General features: G+C 44.5%; 1 non-coding gene across 1 annotated transcript; it reads left to right on the forward strand.

The window, feature by feature from the left end:
• The first annotated feature begins 10,633 nt into the window (after positions 1-10,633).
• TRNAG-CCC (transfer RNA glycine (anticodon CCC)) lies at positions 10,634-10,705 on the forward strand. The gene has a single exon. It is a non-coding gene; the product is annotated as a tRNA-Gly (tRNA).
• The last annotated feature ends 4,646 nt before the right edge of the window (positions 10,706-15,351 follow it).

Genomic DNA, 15,351 nt, shown 5'->3' on the forward strand with positions numbered 1-15,351 from the left:
AGGTAGCGTACCATCGTGTTAAATATGCTTCTCGCCATAACCTCCTATATGACAATACACCCAGGCTGAGGAAGGATGGGGATATTATTAGATTTGTGACGACATTTAGTTCCCGCTCTGATAGGGTTCGTTCCAGTTTGCTTAAGGCATGGCCGATTCTTAAAGCTGACCCAGTTCTTAAAAAGCTTCTCCCTCCGGTACCATTGATATCTTTTAGGAGGGCTAAAAACCTTAGAGACCACTTGGTCTCAAGCCACTATCCGGAGCAGGTGTTACCTACTTTTTTGGACAATTTTTCTATGAGCGGTGGTTGTGTTCCGTGTGGCAGATGTGTCGCCTGTCCTAATGTGGTTCGGTGTGATAGCTTTACTAACGCGGATGGTACGAAGTCTTTTATTATACGCCAACGTATTACCTGCACCACGAGATACGTCATTTATTATGCTACGTGCCCGTGTGGGCTTATTTACGTTGGTTTGACTACACGCCAGCTTAAGGTGAGGATCCGCGAGCACGTGTTGGGGGTTCAGGCGGCAGTTGGTCACACGGACGCTTCCACCCTGAAAACTATACCACGCCACTTCAGGGACTTTCACAACTCTGATGGTACACTTCTAAAGGTGCGTGGCATCGAGTCCCTGAAAATAAATATACGTGGTGGTGGTTTATCCAAACGCCTGTCTCAGCTTGAGACCAGATGGATCTGGGCTCTGAGCACTGTTCATCCCAATGGTTTAAATGAGTGTCTCTCATTCGCTCCCTTTCTGGGGTCGTCCTGCTGATGTGTAATGGGGTGGTACGACACATTTGCTTCAATGATTTTACTTATGTTTTATTAATTTTGCTGTTACGTACGCTGCGCACGCTGCGCATACTTACCCGGCTTCTCCCATCCCTTGGCGCACTCGCGATCCTGTCCAGCGCCGCTCTGCTTCCTCCTTCTCCTGCTCACGGCATCCGGTCCCTCTGCGCATGCGCGGTCGCGTCTCCTCCATCGCAGAGCCTTCTGGGAGGTCGCGACCCGGTGGCTCCGCCCCAACATGGCGGCGCCCATCGGGTATTTCTTCCCGGCGTCTCCCTAGGTAAGACGCCTTTGCTTTGTAGGTGCACTGTCTGCCGTCAGTGTCCCTATGCCCTAGGCTCCCCTGCTCCAGTGTCTTCTCTCAGCCCAGTCTTTACTTTGTCTTAGTGTCCTGCCAGCCCGTGTTCCTGCTGTGTCTTGCCTGTCCGTGTTCCTGCTGTATCCTGCCTGTCCGTGTTCCTGCTGTATCCTGCCAGTCCGTGTTCCTGCTGTATCCTGCCAGTCCGTGTTCCTGCTGTATCCTGCCAGTCCGTGTTCCTGCTGTATCCTGCCAGTCCGTGTTCCTGCTGTGTTCTGCCAGTCCGTGTTCCTGCTGAGTCCTTCCGGTCCGTGTTCCTGCTGAGTCCTGCCAGTCCGTGTTCCTGCTGTGTTCTGCCGTTCCGTGTTCCAGTCATTTTCAGTTAAGTCTTGTTTTCCTATTATTCCCTGCCATCCTTATAGCCTGTGGTTTCCGTATTTATCTTGGGTTGCCCCTTTGGCTCTAGCTGTTGTGTCTCCATTCCCCCGAGGTCCTGCTCCTAACACTCCCTGTATAGTGGGTGATTCCATCTGGTCCGCTCGACCCCGGGGGCTCTAGAGTCACGACCCAGAGGGTCCACTCTCGGATTTCTTCCCGAGTACTTACATTTGCGTTCTTTTCAGTCTTCCAGTATTTCTACTCTCTGATGTCTTTTGGTGCCTGTGAAGTTATAGATATAATGGAACTAGAGAGAGTACAAAGGAGGGCAACAAAATTAATAAAGGGGATGGGAGAACTACAATACCCAGATAGATTAGCGAAATTAGGATTATTTAGTCTAGAAAAAAGACGACTGAGGGGCGATCTAATAACCATGTATAAGTATATAAGGGGACAATACAAATATCTTGCTGAGGATCTGTTTATACCAAGGAAGGTGACGGGCACAAGGGGGCATTCTTTGCGTCTGGAGGAGAGAAGGTTTTTCCACCAACATAGAAGAGGATTCTTTACTGTTAGGGCAGTGAGAATCTGGAATTGCTTGCCTGAGGAGGTGGTGATGGCGAACTCAGTCGAGGGGTTCAAGAGAGGCCTGGATGTCTTCCTGGAGCAGAACAATATTGTATCATACAATTATTAGGTTCTGTAGAAGGACGTAGATCTGGGGATTTATTATGATGGAATATAGGCTGAACTGGATGGACAAATGTCTTTTTTCGGCCTTACTAACTATGTTACTATGTTACTATGTAAGTTTCGTCGAGCCATCAAGATGAAGATATGCTGTGTTTGTCTTATACATGTTTATGTGGATATTCTCTGTCTATTGTTTTCTTACTATTGAGCTTCCATGTGTCTTTTCTGGATATTGTGGGCATATATGTATATGCAGCTGGGTTATATTTATATATATTTGTATGATGTTTTGGCAGAGATATCTGTTTTAGCATGACACATGTATATTTGTGTATGTAGTCGTGTTTACTTTCGTGCAGTTCTTCCTCTTGTCTCTCGTTTTTATGCAGCTCCTGTTTTGTTAATACTTTTCCCTTGTATGTTCGTATATTTTATAATGTAGTTGGCCTGCATTCTGCTGAGCTGCGATTTGCAACGCAGCATTGGCAAACTTACCACACTTAAGATGGCCGCTGGGTGCTGCAGTGCTGTGTCTGGCTCTGCCCCTGCTCGACATTCATCGCTTGCTGTTATGGTCACATGGGGCCCCATGTGTACCAGCATCAGCGGTGACGTCGGTGCCGGGGGAGGCGGGTTTACAGCGTGCAGCAAGGATGACTACATCCGGTTTGAGCTCTATTTAGATCGCTCCGGCGTTCTTCTTGGCACGCCCCCTGAGGAAGGAAGCGTTGTGCTTCCGAAACGTGCATCGGGGAGGGTGGGAGCCCACATGTGCTTGTTCATACGTTTCTAGGTAAGGTCACCCTAACATGCTGTTATGATATTATAGTGATTTTGCTAACTGGGCTGCGCACTTGCGCTGGTGACCATTCATTTACATGTGTGTACTCCCACTCATATTGTTGCTAAGTGTGCTGTGCCGCTGTGTCCAGCTTTGCCCCTATCCTTTCCTTGTATGTATTGATTTTAACTAATAAAGGTTTTCTACTTTGTGTACCTTATGGACGTTTCCACCATCTTTTCTTTGTGGTTGGGTATAGTGGTGAGCATATCTTCCTTCCAAGCAGTTGACCTGGGTTCGATTCCCGGCCAATGCGATAATGAATATTTGGGGGTTTTTTTTATATCGTCATAATTTTTTTGCTAACCATTTTGTAGTGTTATTGCAGAAAATGTAAAAAAAATGCTGTCATAAGCATTGGCGATATAGGGGTGAGCACAGCTGTCTTCCAAGCAGTTGACTCGAGTTTGATTTCGGGCCAACGCATGGCTTCTTTCCACCATTGGTGTTGCGTTTACTCTCTTTTAATGTTTTGTGTTAGGGCTCATGCTCTGCTTTCTTCTTACAGTTTAGCAACCACGGAAAGGAGAAAGAAATGAAGAGAATCGTTCTTATCTCTTTTCAACTTTCTCATCTAAACAATATGCTGCTCATCAGTTGTTGCTAAAAACTTAGTAGGGTTAGTCCGCAATACAAAAGCAATGCCATGGTAAGCATTGGTGTTGTGCTGGTTGGTGTGGTTGCTTTTCGAACAATAGGCGATAGTTTAATTCTATAACCGCTCAATGTATTTTGCTTTTAGTGGTATTTTTAATGTTTCTAACTTTTTTGTTAAGGCTTATGCTGTGATTTTTTTTTTTTGTAACACTTTAGATACCTTAATAGGCAAAAATACAACATAATTGAGAGCATTTGTAGATAGAGGTGGAAATGCAATAAATGTATTCAAAAAAGCTCATCTCTCCTTAATTTCAACTTTTGCTCTCAAATGTCTCTTTAAAAACATATGTTGCTGCTATTCTTTCCTTGGTAACAACTTAGCAGAGTTAGTGCTCGAAATGCAAAAAATTGGCAGAGGCTTTTAGCAGTCATTTTGCGGTGGTTTTGACTCTTTTTAATCTTTTTGTGCTAAGGCTCATAGTGTACTTTCTATTTTGGTAAGACTTTAGGTAACTTATGGGCAAATAGCAAAAACACTTAAGAGAATTGTAGAAATTGGTAGAAAGGCTACGCAGCTGATTCTAAAGAGTTAATTTATGAGTTTTGGAAAACACCTTGCCTTTTTGAAAACTTGTTTTTATCAATCGGCTCTTTCCCATCATATTCAGTCCTTTCTTTTTTTGTGTTAACACTTTAGCACCTTTGGGCACTAAAAGCCTAATTTGGAAAGAGGGCTCATGCATTGGTGGTATAGTGGTGAGCATAGCTGCTTCCCAAGCGGTTGACCAAGCTGATTCCCAGCTGATACAATAATGAAGTGTTTTTTTGTGTTAACACTTTAGCACCTTTGGGCAACAAAAGCCTAATTTGGAAATAGGGCTCATGCATTGGTGGTATAGTGGTGAGCATAGCTTCCCACTGCTTCCCAAGCAATTGACCTGGGTTCGATTCCCAGCCGATACAATAATGAAGTGTTTTGAGATTTTTTATATTGTCATACTTTTTTTGCTAACCATTTTGTAGTGTTATTGCAGAAAATGTAAAAAAAAATGCTGTCATCAGCATTGGCGGTCTAGTGGTGAGCATATCTGCCTTCCAAGCAGCTGACTCGTTTTTGATTTCGGGCCAACGCATGGCTTCTTTCCACCATTGGTGTTGTGTTTACTCTCTTTTAATGTTTTGTGTTAAGGCTCATGCTCTGCTTTCTTCTTACAGTTTAGCAACCACGGAAAGGAGAAAGCCCTGGTTGGTGTGGTTGCTTTTTGAACAATAGGCCATAGTTTAATTCTATAACCGCTCAATGTATTTAGCTTTTAGTGGTGTTTTTAATCTTTCTACCTTTTTTGTTAAGACTTATGCTGTGATTTTTTTTGGTAACACTTTAGATACCTTAATGGGCAAAAAATACAACATAATGAGAGCATTTGTAGATAGAGGTGGAAATGCAATAAATGTACTCAAAAAAGCTCATGTCTCCTTAATTTCAACTTTTGCTCTCAAATGTCTTTTTAAAAACATATGCTGCTGCTATTCTTTCCTTGGTAACAACTTAGCAGAGTTAGTGCTCGAAATGCAAAAAATTGGCAGAGGCTTTTAGCCGTCATTTTGCGGTGGTTTTGACTCTTTTTAATCTTTTTGTACTAAGGCTCATAGTGTACTTTCTATTTTGGTAAGACTTTAGCTAACTTATGGGCAAATAGCGAAAACAATTAAGAGAATTTTAGAAATTGGTAGAAAGGCTACGTGTTATGATTAGGTAATTCAGTACCACAATGGACATAGAAGTCAGAGCACATACAGTGACCTGACAATAACCCAAAAACATAGAACGAGCTCTGAAACGTGGGAACTCTGCTGACCGCAATCCCTAATCCTCTCCAACCACACTAGAGGCAGCCGTGGATTGCGCCTAACGCTCCCTATGCAACTCGGCACAGCCTGAGAAACTAGCTAGCCTGAAGATAGAAAATAAGCCTACCTTGCCTCAGAGATATACCCCAAAGGAAAAGGCAGCCCCAACATATAATGACTGTGAGTTAAGATGAAAAGACAAACGTAGAGATGAAATAGATTTAGCAAAGTGAGGCGCGACTTTCTGAACAGAGCGAGGATAGGAAAGGTAACTTTGCGGTCAACACAAAACCCTACAAATAACCACACAAAGGGGGCAAAAAGACCCTCCGTACCGACTAACGGCACGGAGGTACACTCTCTGCGTCCCAGAGCTTCCAGCAAGCAAGAAAAACCAAACAAGCAAGCTGGACAGAAAAAAGCAGCAAACAAAAATAACAAAAGCGGAACTTAGCTATGCAGAGCAGCAGGCCACAGGAACGATCCAGGAGGAAGCAAGTCCAATACTAGAACATTGACTGGAGGCCAGGATCAAAGCACTAGGTGGAGTTAAATAGAGCAGCACCTAACGACTTCACCACATCACCTGAGGAAGGAAACTCAGAAGCCGCAGTACCACTCTCCTCCACCAACGGAAGCTCATAGAGAGAATCAGCCAAAGTACCACTTGTGACCACAAGAGGGAGCTCTGCCACAGAATTCACAACAGTACCCCCCCTTAAGGAGGGGTCACCGAACCCTCACCAGAGCCCCCAGGACAACCAGGATGAGCCATATGAAAGGCACGAACAAGATTGGGAGCATGGACATCAGAGGCAAAGACCCAGGAATTATCTTCCTGAGCATAACCCTTCCACTTAACCAGATACTGGAGTTTCCGTCTTGAAACACGAGAATCCAAAATTTTCTCCACAATATAGTCCAACTCCCCCTCCACCAAAACCGGGGCAGGAGGATCAACAGATGGAACCATAGGTGCCACGTATCTCCGCAACAATGACCTATGGAATACGTTATGGATGGAAAAAGAATCAGGAAGGGTCAAACGAAAAGACACAGGATTAAGAACCTCAGAAATCCTATACGGACCAATGAAACGAGGTTTAAACTTAGGAGAGGAAACATTCATAGGAATATGACGAGAAGACAACCAAACCAAATCCCCAACACGAAGTCGGGGACCCACACAGCGTCTGCGATTAGCGAAACGTTGAGCCTTCTCCTGGGACAAGGTCAAATTGTCCACTACATGAGTCGAAATCTGCTGCAACCTGTCCACAACAGTATCCACACCAGGACAGTCCGAAGACTCAACCTGCCCTGAAGAGAAACGAGGATGGAACCCAGAGTTGCAGAAAAACGGCGAAACCAAGGTAGCCGAGCTGGCCCGATTATTAAGAGCGAACTCAGCCAAAGGCAAAAAGGACACCCAGTCATCCTGATCAGCAGAAACAAAGCATCTCAGATATGTTTCCAAGGTCTGATTGGTTCATTCGGTCTGGCCATTAGTCTGAGGATGGAAAGCCGAGGAAAAAGACAAGTCAATGCCCATCCTAGCACAAAAGGCTTGCCAAAACCTCAAAACAAACTGGGAACCTCTGTCAGGAACGATATTCTCTGGAATGCCATGTAAACGAACCACATGCTGGAATAACAATGGCACCAAATCAGAGGAGGAAGGTAATTTAGACAAGGGTACCAAATGGACCATCTTAGAGAAGCGATCACAAACCACCCAAATGACTGACATTTTTTGAGAGACGGGAAGATCTGAAATAAAATCCATAGAGATATGTGTCCAAGGCCTCTTCGGGACCGGCAAGGGTAAAAGCAACCCACTGGCACGAGAACAGCAGGGATTAGCCCGAGCACAAATCCCACAGGACTGCACAAAAGAACGCACATCCCGCGACAGAGATGGCCACCAAAAGGATCTAGCCACTAACTCTCTGGTACCAAAGATTCCAGGATGACCAGCCAACACCGAACAATGAACCTCAGAGATAACTTTATTCGTCCACCTATCAGGGACAAACAGTTTCTCTGCTGGGCAACGATCAGGTTTATTAGCCTGAAATTTTTGCAGCACCCGCCGCAAATCAGGGGAGATGGCAGACACAATTACTCCCTCTTTGAGAATACCCGCCTGCTCAGATAAACCCGGAGAGTCGGGCACAAAACTCCTAGACAGGGCATCCGCCTTCACATTTTTAGAGCCCGGAAGGTACGAAACCACAAAGTCAAAACGGGCCAAAAACAGCGACCAACGAGCCTGTCTAGGATTCAACCGCTTGGCAGACTCGAGATAAGTCAAGTTCTTATGATCAGTCAAGACCACCACGCGATGCTTAGCTCCTTCAAGCCAATGACGCCACTCCTCGAATGCCCACTTCATGGCCAGCAACTCTCGATTGCCAACATCATAATTTCGCTCAGCAGGCAAAAACTTCCTGGAAAAGAAGGCGCATGGTTTCATCACCGAGCAATCAGAACTTCTCTGCGACAGAACAGCCCCTGCTCCAATCTCAGAAGCATCAACCTCGACCTGGAATGGAAGCGAAACATCTGGTTGACACAACACAGGGGCAGAAGTAAAACGACGCTTCAACTCTTGAAAAGCTTCCACAGCAGCAGAAGACCAATTGACCACATCAGCACCCTTCTTGGTCAAATCGGTCAATGGTTTAGCAATACTAGAAAAATTGCAGATGAAGCGACGATAAAAATTAGCAAAGCCCAGGAACTTTTGCAGACTTTTCAGAGATGTCGGCTGAGTCCAATCATGGATGGCTTGGACCTTAACAGGGTCCATCTCGATAGTAGAAGGGGAAAAAATGAACCCCAAAAATGAAACCTTCTGAACACCAAAGAGACACTTTGATCCCTTCACAAACAAAGAATTAGCACGCAGGACCTGAAACACCGTTCTGACCTGCTTCACATGAGACTCCCAATCATCCGAGAAGACCAAAATATCATCCAAGTATACAATCAGGAATTTATCCAGGTACTCTCGGAAGATGTCATGCATAAAGGACTGAAACACTGATGGAGCATTGGCAAGTCCGAATGGCATTACTAGGTACTCAAAATGGCCCTCGGGCGTATTAAATGCAGTTTTCCATTCATCGCCTCGCTTAATACGCACAAGATTATATGCACCACGAAGATCTATCTTGGTGAACCAACTAGCCCCCTTAATCCGAGCAAACAAATCAGATAACAGCGGCAAGGGGTACTGAAATTTAACCGTGATCTTATTTAGAAGGCGGTAATCTATACAAGGTCTCAGCGAACCATCCTTCTTGGCCACAAAAAAGAACCCCGCTCCCAATGGCGACGATGACGGGCGAATATGCCCCTTCTCCAAGGACTCCTTCAAGTAACTCCGCATAGCGACGTGCTCAGGCACAGATAAATTAAACAGTCGACCTTTTGGGAATTTACTACCAGGAATCAAATCGATAGCACAATCACAATCCCTATGCGGAGGTAGGGCATTGGACTTGGGCTCATCAAATACATCCCGGTAATCTGACAAGAACTCTGGGACCTCAGAAGGGGTGGATGACGAAATAGTCAGAAATGGGACATCACCATGTACCCCCTGACAACCCCAGCTGGACACAGACATGGATTTCCAATCTAATACTGGATTATGGACTTGTAGCCATGGCAACCCCAAAACGACCACATCATGCAGATTATGCAACACCAGAAAGCTAATAACCTCCTGATGTGCAGGAGCCATGCACATGGTCAGCTGGGTCCAATACTGAGGCTTATTCTTGGCCAAAGGCGTAGCATCAATTCCTCTCAATGGAATAGGACACTGCAAGGGCTCCAAGAAAAACCCACAACGCCTAGCATACTCCAAGTCCATCAAATTCAGGGCAGCGCCTGAATCCACAAATGCCATGACAGAATAAGATGACAAAGAGCAGCTCAAGGTAACGGACAAAAGAAATTTTGACTGTATCGTACTGTTGTGAATTCTGTGGCAGAGCTCCCTCCTGTGGTCACAAGTGGTACTTTGGCTGATTCTCTCTATGAGCTTTCGTTGGTGGAGGAAAGTGGTACTGCGGCTTCTGAGTTTCCTTCCTCAGGTGAGGTGGTGAAGTCGTTAGGTGCTGCTCTATTTAACTCCACCTAGTGCTTTGATCCTGGCCTCCAGTACTGTTATGATTAGGTAATTCAGTACCACAATGGATATAGAAGTCAGAGCACATACAGTGACCTGACAATAACCCAAAAACATAGAACGAGCTCTGAGACGTGGGAACTCTGCTGACCGCTATCCCTAATCCTCTCCAACCACACTAGAGGCAGCCGTGGATTGCGCCTAACGCTCCCTATGCAACTCGGCACAGCCTGAGAAACTAGCTAGCCTGAAGATAGAAAATAAGCCTACCTTGCCTCAGAGAAATACCCCAAAGGAAAAGGCAGCCCCCACATATAATGACTGTGAGTTAAGATGAAAAGACAAACGTAGAGATGAAATAGATTTAGCAAAGTGAGGCCCGACTTTCTGAACAGAGCGAGGATAGGAAAGGTAACTTTGCAGTCAACACAAAACCCTACAAATAACCACGCAAAGGGGGCAAAAAGACCCTCCGTACCGACTAACGGCACGGAGGTACACCCTCTGCGTCCCAGAGCTTCCAGCAAGCAAGAAAAACCAAACAAGCAAGCTGGACAGAAAAAAACAGCAAACAAAAATAACAAAAGCGGAACTTAGCTATGCAGAGCAGCAGGCCACAGGAACGATCCAGGAGGAAGCAAGTCCAATACTAGAACATTGACTGGAGGCCAGGATCAAAGCACTAGGTGGAGTTAAATAGAGCAGCACCTAACGACTTCACCACATCACCTGAGGAAGGAAACTCAGAAGCTGCAGTACCACTCTCCTCCACCAACGGAAGCTCATAGAGAGAATCAGCCGAAGTACCACTTGTGACCACAGGAGGGAGCTCTGCCACAGAATTCAAAACAGCTACGCAGCTGATTCTAAAGAGTTAATTTATGAGTTTTGGACAACACCTTGACTTTAGAAAACTTTTTTTTATCAATCGACTCTTTCCCATCATATTCAGTCCGTTCTTTTTTTGTGTTAACACTTTAGCACCTTTGCGCAACAAAAGCCTAATTTGGAAAAGGGTCTCATGCATTGGTGGTATAGTGGTGAGCATAGCTGCTTCCCAAGCAGTTGACCCGGGTTCGATTCCCGGCCAATGCAAAAATGAAGTGTTTTGGGAGTTTTTATATCATCATACTTTTTTTTGCTAACCATTTTGTAGTGTTATTGCAGAAAATGTAAAAAAAATGCTGTCATAAGCTTTGGCGATATAGGTGTGAGCACAGCTGTCTTCCAAGCAGTTGACTCGAGTTTGATTTCGGGCCAACGCATGGCTTCTTTCCACCATTTTTTTTTGTGTTTATTCTCTTTTAATGTTTTGTGTTAAGGCTCATGCTCTGCTTTCTTCTTACAGTTTAGCAACCACAGAAAGGAGAAAGAAATGAAGAGAATCGTTCTTATCTCTTTTCAACTTTCTCATCTAAACAATATGCTGCTCATCAGTTGTTGCTAAAAACTTAGTAGGGTTAGTCCGCAATACAAAAGCAATGCCATGGTAAGCATTGGTGTTGTGCTGGTTGGTGTGGTTGCTTTTCGAACAATAGGCCATAGTTTAATTCTATGACAGCTCAATGTATTTTGCTTTAAGTGGTGTTTTTAATCTTTTTAACTTTTTTTAAGGCTTATGCTGTGATTTTTTTTTTGGTAACACTTTAGTTACTTTAATGGGCAAAAAATACAACATAATTGAGAGCATTTGTAGATAGAGGTGGAAATGCAATAAATGTATTAAAAAAAGCTCATCTCTCCTTAATTTCAACTTTTGCTCTCAAATGTCTCTTTAAAAACATATGCTGCTGCGATTCTTTCCTTGGTAACAACTTAGCAGAGTTAGTGCTCGAAATGCAAAAAATTGGCAGAGGCTTTTAGCAGTCATTTTGCGGTGGTTTTGACTCTTTTTAATCTTTTTGTGCTAAGGCTCATAGTGTACTTTCTATTTTGGTAAGACTTTAGGTAACTTATGGGCAAATAGCAAAAACACTTAAGAGAATTGTAGAAATTGGTAGAAAGGCTACGCAGCTGATTCTAAAGAGTTAATTTATGAGTTTTGGAAAACACCTTGCCTTTTTGAAAACTTGTTTTTATCAATCGGCTCTTTCCCATCATATTCAGTCCTTTCTTTTTTTGTGTTAACACTTTAGCACCTTTGGGCACCAAAAGCCTAATTTGGAAAGAGGGCTCATGCATTGGTGGTATAGTGGTGAGCATAGCTGCTTCCCAAGCGGTTGACCAAGCTGATTCCCAGCTGATACAATAATGAAGTGTTTTTTTGTGTTAACACTTTAGCACCTTTGGGCAACAAAAGCCTAATTTGGAAATAGGGCTCATGCATTGGTGGTATAGTGGTGAGCATAGCTTCCCACTGCTTCCCAAGCAATTGACCTGGGTTCGATTCCCAGCCGATACAATAATGAAGTGTTTTGAGATTTTTTATATTGTCATACTTTTTTTGCTAACCATTTTGTAGTGTTATTGCAGAAAATGTAAAACAAAATGCTGTCATCAGCATTGGCGGTCTAGTGGTGAGCATATCTGCCTTCCAAGCAGCTGACTCGTTTTTGATTTCGGGCCAACGCATGGCTTCTTTCCACCATTGGTGTTGTGTTTACTCTCTTTTAATGTTTTGTGTTAAGGCTCATGCTCTGCTTTCTTCTTACAGTTTAGCAACCACGGAAAGGAGAAAGCCCTGGTTGGTGTGGTTGCTTTTTGAACAATAGGCCATAGTTTAATTCTATAACCGCTCAATGTATTTAGCTTTTAGTGGTGTTTTTAATCTTTCTACCTTTTTTGTTAAGACTTATGCTGTGATTTTTTTTGGTAACACTTTAGATACCTTAATGGGCAAAAAATACAACATAATGAGAGCATTTGTAGATAGAGGTGGAAATGCAATAAATGTACTCAAAAAAGCTCATGTCTCCTTAATTTCAACTTTTGCTCTCAAATGTCTTTTTAAAAACATATGCTGCTGCTATTCTTTCCTTGGTAACAACTTAGCAGAGTTAGTGCTCGAAATGCAAAAAATTGGCAGAGGCTTTTAGCCGTCATTTTGCGGTGGTTTTGACTCTTTTTAATCTTTTTGTACTAAGGCTCATAGTGTACTTTCTATTTTGGTAAGACTTTAGCTAACTTATGGGCAAATAGCGAAAACAATTAAGAGAATTTTAGAAATTGGTAGAAAGGCTACGTGTTATGATTAGGTAATTCAGTACCACAATGGACATAGAAGTCAGAGCACATACAGTGACCTGACAATAACCCAAAAACATAGAACGAGCTCTGAAACGTGGGAACTCTGCTGACCGCAATCCCTAATCCTCTCCAACCACACTAGAGGCAGCCGTGGATTGCGCCTAACGCTCCCTATGCAACTCGGCACAGCCTGAGAAACTAGCTAGCCTGAAGATAGAAAATAAGCCTACCTTGCCTCAGAGATATACCCCAAAGGAAAAGGCAGCCCCAACATATAATGACTGTGAGTTAAGATGAAAAGACAAACGTAGAGATGAAATAGATTTAGCAAAGTGAGGCGCGACTTTCTGAACAGAGCGAGGATAGGAAAGGTAACTTTGCGGTCAACACAAAACCCTACAAATAACCACACAAAGGGGGCAAAAAGACCCTCCGTACCGACTAACGGCACGGAGGTACACTCTCTGCGTCCCAGAGCTTCCAGCAAGCAAGAAAAACCAAACAAGCAAGCTGGACAGAAAAAAGCAGCAAACAAAAATAACAAAAGCGGAACTTAGCTATGCAGAGCAGCAGGCCACAGGAACGATCCAGGAGGAAGCAAGTCCAATACTAGAACATTGACTGGAGGCCAGGATCAAAGCACTAGGTGGAGTTAAATAGAGCAGCACCTAACGACTTCACCACATCACCTGAGGAAGGAAACTCAGAAGCCGCAGTACCACTCTCCTCCACCAACGGAAGCTCATAGAGAGAATCAGCCAAAGTACCACTTGTGACCACAAGAGGGAGCTCTGCCACAGAATTCACAACAGTACCCCCCCTTAAGGAGGGGTCACCGAACCCTCACCAGAGCCCCCAGGACAACCAGGATGAGCCATATGAAAGGCACGAACAAGATTGGGAGCATGGACATCAGAGGCAAAGACCCAGGAATTATCTTCCTGAGCATAACCCTTCCACTTAACCAGATACTGGAGTTTCCGTCTTGAAACACGAGAATCCAAAATTTTCTCCACAATATAGTCCAACTCCCCCTCCACCAAAACCGGGGCAGGAGGATCAACAGATGGAACCATAGGTGCCACGTATCTCCGCAACAATGACCTATGGAATACGTTATGGATGGAAAAAGAATCAGGAAGGGTCAAACGAAAAGACACAGGATTAAGAACCTCAGAAATCCTATACGGACCAATGAAACGAGGTTTAAACTTAGGAGAGGAAACATTCATAGGAATATGACGAGAAGACAACCAAACCAAATCCCCAACACGAAGTCGGGGACCCACACAGCGTCTGCGATTAGCGAAACGTTGAGCCTTCTCCTGGGACAAGGTCAAATTGTCCACTACATGAGTCGAAATCTGCTGCAACCTGTCCACAACAGTATCCACACCAGGACAGTCCGAAGACTCAACCTGCCCTGAAGAGAAACGAGGATGGAACCCAGAGTTGCAGAAAAACGGCGAAACCAAGGTAGCCGAGCTGGCCCGATTATTAAGAGCGAACTCAGCCAAAGGCAAAAAGGACACCCAGTCATCCTGATCAGCAGAAACAAAGCATCTCAGATATGTTTCCAAGGTCTGATTGGTTCATTCGGTCTGGCCATTAGTCTGAGGATGGAAAGCCGAGGAAAAAGACAAGTCAATGCCCATCCTAGCACAAAAGGCTTGCCAAAACCTCAAAACAAACTGGGAACCTCTGTCAGGAACGATATTCTCTGGAATGCCATGTAAACGAACCACATGCTGGAATAACAATGGCACCAAATCAGAGGAGGAAGGTAATTTAGACAAGGGTACCAAATGGACCATCTTAGAGAAGCGATCACAAACCACCCAAATGACTGACATTTTTTGAGAGACGGGAAGATCTGAAATAAAATCCATAGAGATATGTGTCCAAGGCCTCTTCGGGACCGGCAAGGGTAAAAGCAACCCACTGGCACGAGAACAGCAGGGATTAGCCCGAGCACAAATCCCACAGGACTGCACAAAAGAACGCACATCCCGCGACAGAGATGGCCACCAAAAGGATCTAGCCACTAACTCTCTGGTACCAAAGATTCCAGGATGACCAGCCAACACCGAACAATGAACCTCAGAGATAACTTTATTCGTCCACCTATCAGGGACAAACAGTTTCTCTGCTGGGCAACGATCAGGTTTATTAGCCTGAAATTTTTGCAGCACCCGCCGCAAATCAGGGGAGATGGCAGACACAATTACTCCCTCTTTGAGAATACCCGCCTGCTCAGATAAACCCGGAGAGTCGGGCACAAAACTCCTAGACAGGGCATCCGCCTTCACATTTTTAGAGCCCGGAAGGTACGAAACCACAAAGTCAAAACGGGCCAAAAACAGCGACCAACGAGCCTGTCTAGGATTCAACCGCTTGGCAGACTCGAGATAAGTCAAGTTCTTATGATCAGTCAAGACCACCACGCGATGCTTAGCTCCTTCAAGCCAATGACGCCACTCCTCGAATGCCCACTTCATGGCCAGCAACTCTCGATTGCCAACATCATAATTTCGCTCAGCAGGCAAAAACTTCCT

The sequence above is a fragment of the Ranitomeya imitator genome, chromosome 5 (assembly GCF_032444005.1).
Source record: "Ranitomeya imitator isolate aRanImi1 chromosome 5, aRanImi1.pri, whole genome shotgun sequence".
Taxonomy (NCBI): domain Eukaryota; kingdom Metazoa; phylum Chordata; class Amphibia; order Anura; family Dendrobatidae; genus Ranitomeya; species Ranitomeya imitator.